Below are 17,529 nucleotides of genomic sequence, written 5' to 3'. Positions count from 1 at the left end.
AATAACGAGCGTTATTGCAATGGTTTCACGCAGATAGAAAGAATTTTATTGAAGACTTCTTGACGATTTCTTTTGGTAGGGCGTTCTATTCTGCTATGGTTCTGGTTAGAACGGGAAACGATACGTGTTATTTTAGTCTCTGGCATCACAACTGTTTTGCTACGCTTGCCTCTAGTTTCCATTGATTTAATAACACTCATGTATGTGTCAAAATGTCATTCTCGTTTGATTTTAGACGATATCAAACAAAGTTTGTAGACTATGTCGTTTACCAGCAAGCTCTCTCAGGAGACGAAAGATGCATTTTTGAAACGCCAAAGTATGTAAGCATCAAGCCCCACAGAGAGAATAGAATTGGCAGAGATATCAAAGTTAATCAACAACCGCAAGCTAGCTGTCACAAGGAAGCCTAATATGGACAGAATCGAATGGGCTCTAGGAAACGGTGGTAGCCTAAAAACGGTGGAATGGAAACTAGGCATAGGCAAGAGATACAGACAGCTAGGTCATTACCAATGTGGATAAGATAGTTAAAGCAGCCTAACAGTTTTACACAAATCTACAAAGTAGCCAATGTATTCAGAATGGTATTGAGAGACAGTAGCGCACATCAATTCGTCATCCCTTCAGTAACGAACGAGGAAATAAACAACGCCAATTAGAAACAATGTAAAGGCTGAAAGCAGCTGGTCAGGATCAGGTTGCGGCAGATGTGTCAAAGAACAGAGAAGAGATTGTGCTCGAAAAACTACCCACTCTGTATACACAATTCTTTATTACCTCGAGTGTGCATAAGCTTGCAAGAACGCTAACATAATCAAAATTTCGACCATAGGAGACGTCAAGGACTCGAAAAATAACATATCAGGTTACTGCTCGTTGCCTCCAAGGTATTTGCCAAGGTAATCGCTAATTGAGTCAGCACAAACTTAGGCTTCAATCAACCAAATGATGAGGCAGGCTTTCGTAAGGGACACTCGACAATATTTCATATTTACACTATCAATCAGGTGATAGAGAAATGCGAAGAATGTACCAAACACCTGTATATGGCCTTCATTATATACGAGAAAGTTTTCGACTCAGTGGAAACTTCAGCAGTCATTCAGGCATTGCGGAATAAGGGTCTTCAAGAGTCTTATGCGAAAATAAGGAAAGATATCTACAACGACTGCACCGCTACCATAGTCCAACTTAAGCTGAGCAATAAAATTCCAATTTGGAAGAGTGTCAGGCAGGGGGACACGATCTCGCTAGTGCAATTCACCCCCTGTGGAGAGGAGGTATTCCCAGGCCTGTACTGGGCACAGTTGGGGATCAGATTTAATAGAGAATACCTAACTAATCTGCTATTAGCTAAAGACAATGTCTTGCTAAGTCACTAAGGAGATGAACTGAAAAGCATAATCAATGATTTAGGTAGAACAGAACGACCGGTGTTAACATGCACTAAACCAAAGTAATGTTCTAGTATCGCAAAGGAACAGTTAACTATTGGTAACGTGCTGCTGCAAGGGTAAGACAATACGTTCGTGGTCACCGCTGGTCCGGATCACGAGAGGGAATAACAAGAAGAATAAGATTTGCGGCGGAGCGCATGTGGCATGTTCTCTCAGATCATTAATGGCAGTTTACCAATATCCCTCAAGAGAAAAGTAAACAATAGCTGTATCTTACCAGTACTCACCTATGGGGCACAAAGGTAGAGGCTAAAAAAAAGGGTTGAATTTAAGTTAACGACATTGAAGCGAGTTATGAAAAGAAAAATGATATGTCTAACTTTAAGAGAACGGAAGCGGTCAGTGTGATTGAGGGAACAAACGAGGGTTAACGATACCCAAGTCGAAGTGAAGAAATGGCCTTGGGCAAAGCATGTAATGAGACAGCAAGATAACCATTGGTACTTAAGGGTAAAGCATTGGATTCCAAAGAGAAGAAAACTACAGCAGGGGGGCGGTAGAAAGTTAGGTGGGAGGATGAGATAAAGAAGCTTGCGGGGATACGGTGGCTGCAGATGGCAAACGACGGGGTTCATTCGAGAGACATGAAAATGGGTTTTTCCCTGAAGTGGGCGCAGTCAGGTTGATTATAATGATCATACATCTTTACAGGTAAGCAAGGCTTTGCAAAATAATTTCATGATGCAGGAAGCAAAACTTACGGAGGGCACATTACTCTTTGAGGCACAGAAGTTTGTTTTTGCGAGAAAACTAAATTTTATTGCACAAACTTCACAAGGGCACTCAGAAAGTAGATATAAGCAAACATAAAAAATTACATATGGCAGCATTGATGATCGAAGGTGGTCACCTGAGGTAACCACCGCGCTGGAATGGAGTGTGCGTTCACTTTCTGTGAAACTCGGCAAAACATGTTTTGTCCTCCCTTAGACAAAGAGGAACGTTGCACGTTTCACACGTCCATGCCGTTTTTGATGGTTTTGCTTTTGTGCTGCATTTCGCACAACGCCTCAGCGTGCGCATCTTGGGTTGGTGATTTGATTCTGTGGCCCCGACAACTGGGGCTACATATGGCCTGCACCTCTTTATTTCTACTACATGGCTGCTTGACTGTCTTCATTTTGGGGAGCAGACCTGTGCTTCCGCGCTCAATGTGCAGATTTTATCTCTTCTAAAATCTTTCTAGCTCATCTTCTGAACCCCTTCCAGTTCAGAATAACGGCCTGAGCGGCGAGTTGGTTCATGATGAATTGAACGGCTACGCAAATCAGGACACAGACAAGAAAGAGACACCACATGACAAGTGGTTGAGCATCCGCCTCGCATGAGGGAGGTGTGGGGTTCGATCCCCAGTGCCGCCGGGTACCTACCGGTGACACAATGGGTACAAGCTTTCCCCTGGTCTGATGCTTGGCTTATTTAGGGTGAAATGCTTGGAAAACGGGTCTTTGACCCCACCTTCCAGTTCACTGCATATTAGGAAGGCGTTCACGATGCAGCAGTCAAGGAAATCAACAACAACTCGAGGCCACAATTTTTTTTTACCTTGGATCAGTCTGATTTTGGTTTTTTTGGTCGAATTTATCAACAAAAGTAATGTTTTGATTGTAGCGCATCTGGGCAGGCTACCTTTGTATGTGTTCTATCTCTGTTTTGTTTCTTTCTGCATGTGTTTGTAGTGCAGGATCATGGTGGTTGGAGACCAAGTGGACGGTTCGCTTTTTATTCCACTTCAGACACGCCAACCCAACATTACTATCAGAGCAGTCGGATTCGCCTCTTTCCATTGTTTTACCCGCCTGGAACGGCGGCAAATGTTTCCGGTTGGCATTCGCCGTTCCGCGGGCATATATGGTGGCAGCTCTCAACTCCTTGAGAAGTGGGTAGCTTGTGAAGTAGTAGTTGAAAAACACACGGCGGTGCCTGCCAGCACAATCTTCAGTAAGGCTTTTTACAACCCTGACACCGAACTCACGCTACACTCTGTTGGCCGACTTTCCGGTATAAATGTCGAAATTAAGACTGTAGCCATGACTGAACACAGCATCCATACCTTGTAGCCTCGCTTCACGGGTTTTTTCGGCGTGTATTGAATTTTATCATCGACTAGTCATTCGCCAAAAATTCAGTTGGCAAATAGCTGGCGGCAAATGTCGCGGCCCGTTCATTCACGAGTGGTCGCACTTTATACACGATGTCAAAATGCGGATTTCCCCTGCTTGGTTGCAGGTTGCAGATTATTGTCATTTATATGGAGACGAGGTAGCAACCATCCAAACCGTTTCATTGTCATCAGGTTTGATATGACTGGGTCATGAAGGTCGGGAGCGCTAGACCAGCCGTCTCGATAACTAAGGGTTCTTTTGATGCCCCTCAGAAGATTTATTCCTAAAAATGTGCGCAACTCTTTCACATTGGTCGGCTTGTATGGCTTGTTTTCTTGCTGAGCATACAGGTTTGTCTGAATGGTAGTGATTCTGTGAACGAGTCTCGCCACAAAATGCGAAACACCTCGAAAGGGGTGTTCACTTCAAGGTCCTGGATGTCTTGAGGCACACCCCTTTAGCACATAAAAGAAAGGGGCGGAGATACTCTGTAGCTCTGACTCCATATAGGGACTGCACCAGGACAGGGCGACGTTTCTTAATTGCTTTCCGAGTCCGATGAATCACTCACGGCATGAACACGGGCTTCATTTGTGGCACTGGTACGCTGAATTTTAGCAGTAGTGCTCGGCTCCCACTCGTAGTCACTGTAACTGGGCATATCACCGCCACCACAGGTATCAGGATCCAATGAAATGTCTTCAAACTCGGTTTCTGCAAGGGAAAGCAAAATTATGCGTACAAGACCTTTCAGGCATGGTAGTCATCATCGTAATACTCAGCCACAGCACAATTAGGCCCTGACGCTCCGTGTCATTTGTGCAATAACTCTTCTGCACATTCAAGCTATAAATTATATAGTTATCTACGACATACTATGAGTACTCATCTTGAGATTTGTAAGAAATCTTGGGGCCAATCGCGCGTGGCTTCATTTCGATTCCTGCACGTAAAAAACAAAAAAGCAATATAACTAAGGAGGTGGCTCCACCTACTATGAACAGCGAAAAGTAGCGACATAATGCGGCACTAGTGGTTATAAATTTTACCCCTGTGGGGCGCTGAAAAAAAATGTTGAAAAGGGGGTCATCTGAGGTAACCACCGTGCTGGACTACCCCTGTGCTTTCAAGGCGAAAGCATTGTTTTATTGCGAAAGGTATATTTCACGGCGTCCAATCGGCCCACCGATTTGTGTGAAACATGTCCTTGAGAGTGACCTTTTGCAAGCCATAAATAAACAAACAATATGAATAAAATAAATATTGGTGCGACTGGAATTGGAACCCGCTGCGGCACAGATCAGCTGAGGTGGACACTACACGAGAGCACTAAGCTGCCGGTTCTGTTTACAGTGACGCTATGTTTTATGTGCGTTTGCTACCTACAAACATTAGAAAAACAGCGGCAAATCAACACACCTAAGGAACTAATCGCGAGAAAAGAGGCAATGCAGATAATATAGCTAATACATCATAATGCAAGACATCTAAGCAACAAACGTCTAGGAAAAAGGCAATGAACACCACAGCACTAAGAGTGAGTGTTGTTACGACTCTGCTTGTAACCTACCGCTGCCGCAGTTATTCGGACTCGCCGTGCTAGTTGCGTGCTTCACCAGAAATCGGCTCCAGGAACAACGCCGCTGTGCCGAAAGAGGAAGAAACATGGGCCGTAAACGGGGAGTAGGAAAAGAAAGACAAAACTATATTCGCATATTTACAATATGGGTTACAAACAAATACAAACTAGTTATAAGCTCACAAGAGGCTCAGAGATCTGTGCTCGATGAACGTGTCGAGCGCTTTAAATAGACCTTCTCATCGTCTTCCTGCCTTTTCCGTCCAATCACAAGGGCTTTGTCTTGGGCGCCGCCTGTGTGCGGAGCCACTGAGGCTCAAACGGTGGCTTTTCCAACTTTCCGGAGCCTGGCATTCATTGACGGAGTTCATCTCTCCATCTTCCTCGGCCGATCCACAGGGGTAAATCTCCCTAAAGTGTCCTTTCCTCAGGTCGCCTCCTCGCCCACAGGTGGGTGCGGCGATAACCAAACACAGCTGTCTTTTAGTTAATTAAGAGCACATGGCTCTACAGGAAGCCGGCCAGGGGAGTCCCGCGCCTTGGTCCAAGGGCCTCCCGAAGGCGGACCCTTCCAACGGCGGCAACTGCGCCATCAACAGAAAGAGCGAAGCGCGGATGATTGAAAATCTTTCGTCTGCGTGCGGGATGGCAGGCGTTGAGCGATGCCTCCCGGGCAGTGGCACATGGTCCCAGGGTCGTTACTGCTGCGTTGGGTGCTGCCTAATGGAAACGACTTAAGTCATGTAAACATATGGTGGCAGTTACGCCGCAGTGCAGGCGATGCAGGAAAGTAGTCGGCTAGACTTAGTGTCTCCGTTTGTCGCGCCGAGTAGTAGTAGAAAGCGGTTTAATGAATTAATAAGAAAAAGCAAGGAAAATATTTTCGCTGGCTCCGGCTTCTGCCATCGATACTGAAGCACCTGAGCTGGGGCAGCGGAAATAAAGGTTAGCAGGCAAAATAGAGAAATGAAATGAAAGAGGTGAGGGGACAGAGAGAGAGGGTAAGGGGAGAGGTAATATATACAAACTATTTACGCAATAAGAAATGTCTACAGTTTGCGCCGCTTTTCTTTTGAGGTGGTAGCACCTGCACTGCCTTTGGGTTTAGCTTAATTGAACACTGCTGCGGCCGGAACACACAGGAGAGGGAGATATAGTCATAACAGCTCGTTATGACTATCGTGTTTGAAGCGAGACAACTGAGGCAGCATAGCTCAGACGGGGCGGCTTTTTTCCGTGAAAACGGAAACAAAGAAAATGCGCACATGTGGCTGGCGCAGCGCACTCTAATAAGCCCCATTATCACAGTGGGCAAGAGAAAATGGAGAGAGCGAGACCGATGCAACGTGGTAACGCGGCGTTCATAACGCTTCGCGACGCCACAGTGGCTCAGCATCATAACGAGCTCATTATGAGCTCGTTAGGTCTCGCAGTGGTTGCAGGCAACGGTGCTCCCCGCAGGTACCTGAAGCTGCGTCGATTCTGCCTCTCGCCACATCTGGGCCCACTGGTCCTTGCTACTTCTTTAGCTTTATTCGATTCAGTGGTGGTTCACTGATCCAGTCCTGAAAAAGTGTTGCTGGTGCCAGCGCAGAGCAGGACCAGTTCTGTGGTGCAGGTGCAGCGCGTCAGCAGCGCCGCACCTTATGTGCGACAATTTTCAATCGAGCGTGTGCAGGCAGCTCTTGTCGTCTGCTCACCGTGGAGGTGTTCAATGGTGCAGTTCTCGCGTGTGTTTTCTGTGTGCGGTCGCTTTCGTGCATAACGAGACTTGCGTTGTCCATGGTCGACGACGGGAACATCACATAGTTCCATATTATGGAGTAGTTCTACTCTTACTACAGTGAATACCAGGAAAATGACTCCGTGCTGTCCTTTGCCGCAACTCACAATTGTTTGGACAGTGTGCAGCCGAATTTCGAAGGACTGTAAAAGCGTGGTTGCAATTGCTACTGCAATTTCGAATTCATGGGGCCCATCAGACTATCTACAGAGTCGTTCGAAGAACTTTCGGTGCGCTTCAAGGCCCTGCATATTTTCCGACGCCTATAGGGAGGCGCAAACAAATTGCCGTAGAGAGCCCGCCTCGCTCATTTAGCTCTTTATAAGCAGTTTAAAATCTACCTCGCTGCTTTGCGTGAGCAATGGCATCCCCGTAGCAGCAGCAGAATTAATGTCCAGGCAGCGCTCGGCGAACCAGCAGCATCTGCTGCGTGCAGGCAGAAGTACCGGCGCCGGCAAAACACGCCCGCGATTCCCCCTGCCCGTATTTTTCCAACAGCCCACACACTATTGCTGCGCCGTCTGAAAAAAAAAAATGTTTTGTGTGAACTCGCACTCTCACGGACCGCCTATAGCTATCTGTTACATGTAGCAGGTACCACAAAAACACAGAAAGTTACCTGCTGTCGCGCATATTTCAGCGTCATTTTCTCGCAAAATGACAGGACCAGTCGACGACTGCGAAGACATCCCTCAATTCAGCTTCAATACTTACGAGCATGTTAGCGTCGTCTGTGCGTCGTCTGCTCAAAGCTGTCTGTATGTGCACAACTTTACTGCACCTCCTTCGCGGACGGTACCAAGGTTCCTTGCACCACAGCGACACCACGGCTGCACCCAAATCAATCACGGACAGTGGTGCAGGCGGCGCTGTGAATCGAGGGCTTCAGGGTGCCTCAATGCCAGCGCCGCTGTGGGTTGAGGGTGGACACAACATAAGCAAGCGACGCCGCCATATTACATCATAACTTGCCTCTCCAATGTACCACGAAATGCTCGACTGGTAGCCCAGTGTAGCTCTCGCTGCAAAAGGCCGTTCAAGTTAAAGCACTTTGAAGCGCGCCGAGAGCATGAACGGCGCCGTTACAAATGCTAGCGCCGCTGATCCCGTGTGATTAAGTATGGCGGCGCCGCTGAAGTTGTCTCCACCCGGGCGCTGGCATTGAGGCACCCTAAGGGCTTTGGTGCAGCGCACCGTGAACCGGTACCGGCGGTGCAGAGAACAACGGCTGAATCTAACAAAGCTATTGAGAGCTGTAACGGTCTCAGAGAGCAAAGCCCAATGCCCAGCAAACAGATAGCGCCAAACAAACTTTAAGAACTGCCAGGCTGTCTTCCGTCAACAAAGCTTCTTGCGAGAAAATATGCTGCCTCTCGAAATTCACGACCTGCTCGGAAAGTCTCCACGTTTGACCAAACCAGAATCCAGATAGAATGTTTAGTTTGAAAGCAGAAAACATGCTCAGATTTTTATTGGTGCCATAGCGCGGTTTATATCCCAGAAAGCCACCTCCCGGAGCTCCGCTGTAGCAGGAGCCCGTACCGCCTTTGGGTTTGACCTAATTGAAGACTGCAGTGGCGGGAACACACAGGGGGGGATGAGGTGCAGTCCTAACTGTGCACTCAGCTTGGAAATCAGTCTGGGCAAACAATTCGTTTTGGTGCAAACTCATTCATTGCAAATGGTCTTTAGTAGAAACAATAGGTCCACAATGTCGGTTGATCATACGTGTTTTTCAGAGGCTATGTACCAATAGCGTATCTAAGTATTCACCAACAAATGACAGTGCAGTGATATATCGTATACAATGCAGCGTCAAATTTAACCTTTTTATCAGTCTCTTTTACGGGATTGTAGTAATGCAGTGACGCTCAAGAACAATTAACACTATTGCAAATTGACCTGGCAAAGGCGTTCGATTGGGTCTTCAATTCATTTCTTTATTCTCCTAGAAAAAATTGACTGTTGGTTTAGTTCTCTCTTCTGGAATGCAAAAACTTTGTTGCAAAAACTTTTCCACGCGCTTGACTGTTAATGGCTGTCTCTCACAACTCCACATTCAGTCCTCTGTGAAACAGGGTTGGCCCCTGTCCCCGCTCCTGTTCGCATTATCCTTCGAGCCCCTTTCTCTAAGTGTTATAAACAGTGCAGCTGTTCTTTGTTTTTTTGTACAATGGGTCAAACACTGAAGGTGTTAGCCTATATCGATGACCTCGCGTTTTTCTCCGCTGATAAGCCAAGCATTGATGAGGGTATTCGTATAAAAGAACACTTCAGTTCACTGTCAGGAGCTCGGATTAATCGTCCTAAGAGTTGCGGTCTCTAATTTGGTACGTGAGGAATGACACCTGCCTAATATGCTGGCGTGCATTAGACATGTAGACATGTACGCCACCCAAGCACTTTGGCGTTCCTTTGAGTGCCTATAAGCACAGTGCACATTACTAAAAAACATCGCGGCAACTCTTCACCGGTTTGCTCAGACCTTTGTGTCCCCGTGGTGTTCCTTCCACAAGGTCAGTTCAATCAATTTATTTTATTGAAAAAAAAGGTAACCTCAGAGCCACCACAAGTTTTTCGCTGCAGTGCACTTCATTTCTTTTTAGGTTACAAGAACATATATTTTATTATTGTCTGACTTGCATGCGCATTCATTATCATGAAAGCCTGCTTTTCTTTATTTAATGCTTGAAATTGAGTTGCATACAAATCAAAATGTAAGTCACCATTGGATGCAGACCCTCCTCAAACACTGGGAGAACATCTCCAGAGAAACGCCGAGCGCCATTTGGCGGAAGAACCATAGAAGGCTCGCAGTATTGGATATCTATTCTAAAGGGGCGTGCCAGCTCTTGGCGGCAGTAAAGGAATGCATAGAAGCAAACGGTGACGTTTCTTTCCAAAATTCTTCAGGTTTGTCGGTTGACAACTTTATCGCATTATTGCAGTTTTATCTTAGTTCTACTTTTATAAGTTTTGACAACCTGCCTTTTTTGCAGCGCAAAGGTGTGTGCATAGGTTCCTGTGTGGCCCCCATCCTTTGCGATATTTTCTTAGCGAAAGTTGACCAGTCTTTAGACAGTTTTTAATGGCGGGGGGGGGGGGGGGGGGGGGTTTAAAGGTTTTTAGGTACGTGGACGATTTTTTTAGTGGTTTTAAAAAAGCAGACTTCCTTCACCTACCCCTATACAGTAGGTGGAGCTTTAAATGCTTTTAATAAACATGGACTTGGGCTCACGTTCACCATGAACTTCCTGACACTAACGTCTTACAATTTTTAGATCTAAAACTAACCTTTCTTGAGAGACATGTTTGCTGGGGCTATTACCCGCGCGCGAAAAAAGATCTTTTGCCTTAGGATTCCATGCACTCAAAGACAGTGAAAAGAGCAATAGCGTCGCATTGCTTGGAGTCTTCTTTGAAAAAGTCGTGCCCGCATCAGTTGCAGGCTAGCTTCCAGAATCAGGTGAGCAGGCTTTCGGCGGCTGGGTTCCCCTGCTCAGTGTTGACTGCTGTCTGCGAGACCCTTCTAAAAAAACTTAAGGAACACGAAGAAACTCTGGAGAGGTTCGTTGCAGGTCACAGAAGCCGTTGGTGGTGCCTTACTTGCACAAAACTGCTCACAACTTGAAGAAAGTGGCCAACAGGCATGGGGTGAGTGTCGTTTTTTCCGCCCCCAACAAGCTGAAAAAGCTGTGCCCCCGTATTTGCAGCCCAAGAAAGCGGGGTTGCCAGATAAGGCACGACTCTCCATTCATCATGTGTTCCACAGGAGTGGTCTATGCTATCCCCTTAACGTGTGGGAAGACCTATGTTGGCCAGACTGGGCGCTGCATCAACGAGCGCTTGGAGGAACATGCCCGAAATTTATCAGATTTAAAGGATAAATATGCACATTTGGTAGCGCATATTATGGGTTGCGACGGATGCGAGGCACGATTGACTCAGACTAAGATTCTTGTCAAGATAAGAAGGCACGTGAATGTCTGGAGGTTTTTTACATAAGGAAACTTAGCAATAGGTGTGTCAGCACCCCATCTGTTTCAATTTTTCGTCCGAGTTCGAATTTTTAGATGCCGCCCTTAAATAATCTTTCTTAACTTTTTTGATTTGTTTTGGTTACCGCTTGCTCATGTGTGTTTGCTGTGATGGTCGCTTAGATTTCTTTACCTTTCCTGCCCTCCTCCTTCTTTTTTCAGTGAAACGTCGCCATATAAAGGCGCTGCCTGGTTTCAATAAAATTAGTTGTGAGTTAGCGCTTTGTGTCTCGTCCTTGTCTTTTCGTGGTTTGCATGCTCTGGTGCTATTTTCTTCAAACCAAGTATGCACCAACTCGCCAAAAAGAAGTGTTAATGCACCTAATAAACCAGCTAACAACGAGCAAGCTTCGTCACCTCAGTGGCATATTTAATCATTAATAATAATTGGTTTTTTGGGGAAAGGAAATGGCGCAGTATCTGTCTCATATACCGTTGGACACCTGAACCACGCCGTAATGGAAGGGATAAGGGAGGAGTGAAAGAAGAAAAGAAGTGAGAGGTACCGTAGTGGAGGGCTCCGGAATAATTTCGACCACCTGGGGAACTTTAACGTGCACTGACATCGCACAGCACACGGGCGCCTTAGCGTTTTTCCTCCATAAAAACGCAGCCGCCGGGGTCGGGTTCGAACCCGGGAACTCCGGATCAGTAGCCGAGCGCCGTAACCACTGAGCCACCGCCGCGGGTCAGTGGCATGCTTAAAAGAAGGAAATTGGTACAGTAATCATAACCTTTGCTTCCATGTTCAAGGCCAGGAAGATGCTGCGAGCAAAAAACAGTATCCTGATGTGACACCGCCAATGAATCTTATTATAAGGCAGCAGTCCGTCTTTGCATCTGCAATCACAGCAGATTTTTCAAAAGGAGACAGTGCTAATCGGCATGAACACTCAAGTAAATGAAGTAGGAATTGAAAGAATTGTCCTGTTGCTGTAAAAAGATGCCAATCGTCGACTCATCTACACAAGGAATGGTCATGCGCACACATCTAGAAATCCTGAAGAAACATATTTCTCAACATGAATTAGTTCATGAATCCAGTTTCTCATATATTGTAGGAATGAGTCATAACAATCAATATATTCGCGGGTGCAAGACGCTTGTAGTTTTCTTCTATTTATTCTAAAAGCACCCTATGCCTTTTCGAAAGCAGTCTTAGCTACTCGGCGTGAGCGCAGGATAGACTTTAAAAGCTAGATTCCGCTACGAATCGAAAGATAAGCCAATTCACATCAATATATTCAGATAACAGTCTTTTACAACATTCCCCAGTTACCTCTCATTTAAAAGTGATGACGACAAAAGCTGAACTTGAATGCACCTTCTGCCAAGAGATAAAAGCGTTACTGGAGGTAAAATGGCCAACCAACTACAAAAGTTATTTTTTGAGTCCTGCCAGTACTACTACAAAACTAGAGTCACAAGGCAAAAATCAATGCACAAGTCCCTATTATACAAAACCCATTAGAGGAGCAACAGAAACAGGCTTTGTCGAGCTCAAATCTGGACGACGAATGACGCCTTGTGGACCGAGCGAGATCAGCTGCAGTCTCCGTAAGAGCCCCGCACTAGGTGGTCCACCCATTCGCCACAGAAGACTTCGCTCTGCTCAATAAATGCTTTTCTTTCATTCTTTCTTTCTTCACCTCAATTATCATTCAATCATGAGGTTTCTCGTTTCTGGAAAGACCAGTTCGAAGCCTTTGAACAAAAAGCAGTTGACGCCTACAATCTTCATCAGGAGTCCGCCGATATATGAGACCTTTCCTTTCCCCCAAAACCAATTATTATTATTAAAGGAAATGGCGCAGTATCGGTCTCACACACCGGTGGACACCTGAACCGAGCGGTAAAGGAAGGGATAAAGGAGTGAGTGAAAGAAAAAGGAAGAGGGAGGTGCCGTAGTGGAGGGCTCCGGAATAATTTCGACCACCGGGGATCTTTAATGCGCACTGATATCGCACAGCACACGGGCGCCTTAGCGTTCCGCCTCCATCAAAACGTAGCCGCAAGTAGCCTAACCACGTGGTAATATATAGCATGGACGACAGATGGCGCTACCAAACAGCTAACGCTAAAGCCTCTCAATAGCTAGCGGTCGTCACTTGAACGTCTTCCAGACGGTGGCGGCATATTTTTTTCCCAACCCACTAGAACTAAGCAGATGGCATACGGTGATCCAAGACCCGAGGTCTGAACAGTAACTCCAGCCGTGACACGGAAATGGCCGCAATTTTAATATTTGTATCCCAGCCCCGGATGTCCAGTCTGCAAGGTTAGGGATAGTGAGGCGGATATTCACCACCTACGGTGGGTTTGCCGGGCGCTGAAGCCGACGAGAATTTGGCACCAGGCGGCCGTCGGTCTCTCACCGAAATATCCGGATTCATATATCGCTTGGACACAGGGACCACATCATCGTTCACTATATTATTTTATTAGATCAGCAAACCTTTCTTCATTTCTTTAAGCATCCTCGTTATCCCTCATTTCATACCCTTTTATGCCCTGAGACAATCAGCATCGCTTTAAGAAAATTGCAGACATGATCCACATGGTGCGGACATGCCCTAGACACTACGAAGGAGACAGGAATATGAGTCCTGGGAGGCTTTAATGGTGAGCCAGAAACCAGATGAACAAAAAAAGTCATCCGTCTGGCCCTGGACACCGCTTAATCCCAAGGGATCCCAGCCTGCTGAAAGAGGAGGAAGTTGACGGCGGTCAATACTCGTCATCATCGCCCTCTGATTCCTTGACAGGTGCCAATAAAGTTATTTCATCATCATCATCTCTCTCTTGCAGCGCTGTGAGGGGGTCCAAGGAATAATAATAATAATTGGTTTTTTTTGGGGGGGGGAGAAAGGAAATGGCGCAGTATCTGTCTCATATATCGTTGGACACCTGAACCGCGCCGTAAGGGAAGGGATGAAGGAGGGAGTGAAAGATAAAGAGAAATAGGTGCCGTAGTGGAGGGCTCCGGCATAATTTCGACCTCCTGGGGATCTTTAACGTGCACTGACATCGCACAGCACACGGGCGCCTTAGCGTTTTTCCTCCATAAAAACGCAGCCGCCGCGGTCCAAGGAACGCCATTGCCCGTTTGGCGCGATGCCTTGCGCCTTGGACAAATCGCTCGTAGTCTCTAGGGAGCGTCTGAAAACTGCCCATTCGCCGCCGAAAGAGGTCGCGAAAGGGCTGCAGAGACGCTGCTCCTTGAATTGGCCGTTGTGCATCTCCGTTGTACCCGCCGCGGTGGCTCAGTGATTAGGACGCTGGGCTACTGATCTGGAGTACCCTGGTTCAAACCCGACCGCGGCGGCCGCGTTTCGATGGAGGCGAAACGCAAAAGGCGCCTGTGTGCTGCGCGATGTCAGTGCAGGTTAAGGATCCCCATGTGGTCGAATTTATTACGGAGCCCTCCACTACGGCACCACTTTCTTCCTTTCTTTCACCCCCTCCTTTATTTCTTCCCTTAGGGCTCTGTACGGTGTCCACCAAGATGCGAGACAGTTAATGCAGCATTGCCTTTTATCAAAAAATTAATTTCAATTTCAAATTAACCCACCTGACCGCTTTTGGCTGCTGGTTTTTATCTTTTCGCTTGAGGATAAGTTGCTTGCTGGTGTTAATACTTATAGGTTTTCGTGTAGGAAGACGGACTCGTAAGTCGCAGGATTATACTTAGGAGGCGCTAGGCTAAGGTGTGCAATTTTGCCTAAATTTGGTCTCGTTTCAATCTTAGGAGAGGGGGCTGTTTCACTTGACGTTCTGGTGCCTCTGTGATTAAACGGTAGTGCTTGGAATAGCTGTGAACAGGAAATGTAGTGGAGTGGCCGTTATTACGCTATTGTTACCATAGGGTCATGTCGTGCCAACTCTTCCAGAGATTGCGATCACCCCCTTAAATCTTCTCGATAATATGTGTGGCTCTGCATTCAACAAACTAAGTAATTACCCTTGATAACGCGAAAAAAAATTCCTGGTCATGTGACGGCCCTTCGAATTTCTCAGAGGAGGGAAAATGTTGGTATCACAATCAATTGTCAAAAAAATTGATGATGGCCTAGCCCTGTTAGGCCAGGATATACGTAGCGTAAACGCGGCGACACCGAAACCGCCAAGGCTAATTGGAGATGCCCAACATGCAGAAGCGCTGCGACACGCGTTCAAAGCGAAATTGAAACCGATGTTCTCATGGCCATATATCAAAAGCTCGAAAGCTTGCCTGCACTTGTTGAAAAAATCAGTGACATGGAAAAATCTCTTCAGTTCATGTCAGGAAAGTTCGATGAATTTGAGCAGAAGATAAGAAGACAGGACGCAGAAATAAAGGTGCTCAGAGAGCGGGTGGCAGAATTGGAAGAGAAGGACGTAGCTCGTGCTACTGTACAAGTTGATCTTGAGCAACAAATCAATGACCTAGAATTTCGCAGTAGGCGGCTTAATCTGGAAGTACATGGTGTCCCTGTTGTCGCGGGCGAAAACCTGTTATCATCTCTGAATCAGATTGCCGATACGCTTCAAGTCCCTCAGCTCACTGACGCTGACGTCGCATCAGCTCACCGCCTGCCAGCCAGGAGAGATAAAATCCCCGGAATTATTATCCGGTTTACCAAGCAGGAGACAAAGGACACTTGGCTTCAGAAAAGGAACGCGCTGAAAGACAGTGAATCAAACGTTTTCATTCAAGAAAACCTAACTCGCTACCACAGAGAACTTCTTAGGGACGCGAAGAATAAGGCAAAGGAAAAAGGCTATGCTTTTGTCTGGTATGTGAACGGAAAAGTTCTGGTTCGAAAGACCAGCGGTGCAGTTGCCATCGTTATTAAGACCAAAGCTGACCTTGATAGCCTGTAACTGACGCATTGTTCGCTCTAATTTGCTGAAAAAAAAAAGTGATGGATGATACTCGCTATTATTTTCCCAGTGATGTAGATCAAGTGGTGTCAGATTTTCCGGCGACCTCTTACAAATGTATTCACCTGAATACTAGGTCTGTGAAAAACAAAGTATTCTGCCTGGAAGAATTTTTCGCTAGTTTTTCCTTTGAATTCTCTGAAATAATGTTAACCGAGACGTGGAGCACAAGTGACTGTGATGTCTTCAGGTTGAAGAATTATACAACATATCATGCAAACAGACATGTTCGCGGCGGTGGTGTTGCATTATTGCTTCAGGATGACGTTGAAGGCGAATTACTTGAAGCAAACACTTTAATTACCAAAGATTATGAAATTGTTTCAGTTTCTACACAAAGTGCTGTGGTTTCTGTGTGTTATCGCCCTCCTAACGGTAATATTGCATCATTTTTACAGTTTTATGACATGTTCCTGGCTTTTGTTGTTCAGTATCACAATAAGGAAACCTTAATAGCTTGTGGTGACTTTAATATTGACATGGGTAATCCAAACCCATCTGCTAGAGATTTTAATATGACTATTATGTCTAATGGCTTTGTTAACCTGATCAATACACCAACCAGAGTCACAAGCGAAGGCCGTTCTGTTCTCGATTTAATTATTGCTACCTCTATGCAGCTGAATGCTTTTTCTGGTGTTTTATCTTGTTGTGTTAGTGACCATCTTCCTGTGTTTGCTTGCATTGAGAACGCTAGTACAATAGGAAGTAAGTCCACATCAATCACATACCAAGCTATTACAGAATCATCATTGAAATCCTTTAGGGATGCGCTCATGAAAGTGTATTGGAGTAAGATAGCTGAACTTCGTGATGTAAATGTTGCCTATAATACATTTGTCGATTGCTTTAAACAGATATGTCACGACTGCTTTCCTCTTGTAACACGTGTGAAAAGTCGCAGAATCCGCAAGCCATGGGTAACGCCAGAGCTTCGCAGAGAAATACAAATGAAAGACAAGCTGTATAGAAAAATTTTGAGCAGCCGGAAGGTTGAGGACCTTGCGGTATTTAAGAAATATAGGAACAAATTGACTAAAAAACTGAGGTCTGCACGAACAGCCTATCACGTGTCACTTCTAGATGTTAAGAATGCTCGAAATGGTGTACTATGGTCGAGATTAAATACACTTCTGCAGCGGGACAGTTCCCGCACTGCATTAACAAAATTAAATATTGATGGAAAGGAAGTTCCTGGCATTGAAGTGGCTAATGTATTCAATACTTTTTTAACGAGCTTGGCTACCTGTGCTGTAACACGTGCTGCCGGATCTGACGCTTGCAAATATGTTTGAATTCAGAATGATGAAACAATTTTTCTGCATCCAGTCACGGTAGACGAAGTAGTGTCGGTGATAACAAATCTTAACAATAGCAGTAGCTGTGATATTGATGATATCCAAATACGGCCAGTCAAGCATGTAGTTGACATAATTGCTCCCATACTTGCTCACATCTTTAACATCTGTTTAGAAACTGCAGTTTTTCCGGAAAAAATGCAATTAGCAAAAGTTGTTGTTCTTTACAAAAAAGGAGATCGCAACGCCATCGCCAACTACAGACCAATCTCTATTTTGCCAGTGTTTTCAAAAGCATTTGAGAAAATGCTCCATCTAAGAATGTCAAATTTCATCCATAAATT

Source organism: Amblyomma americanum, chromosome 7 (assembly GCF_052857255.1).
Source record: "Amblyomma americanum isolate KBUSLIRL-KWMA chromosome 7, ASM5285725v1, whole genome shotgun sequence".
NCBI lineage: Eukaryota > Metazoa > Arthropoda > Arachnida > Ixodida > Ixodidae > Amblyomma > Amblyomma americanum.
The sequence above is the reverse complement of the archived record's forward strand: the minus strand, read 5'-3'. Positions refer to the sequence as shown.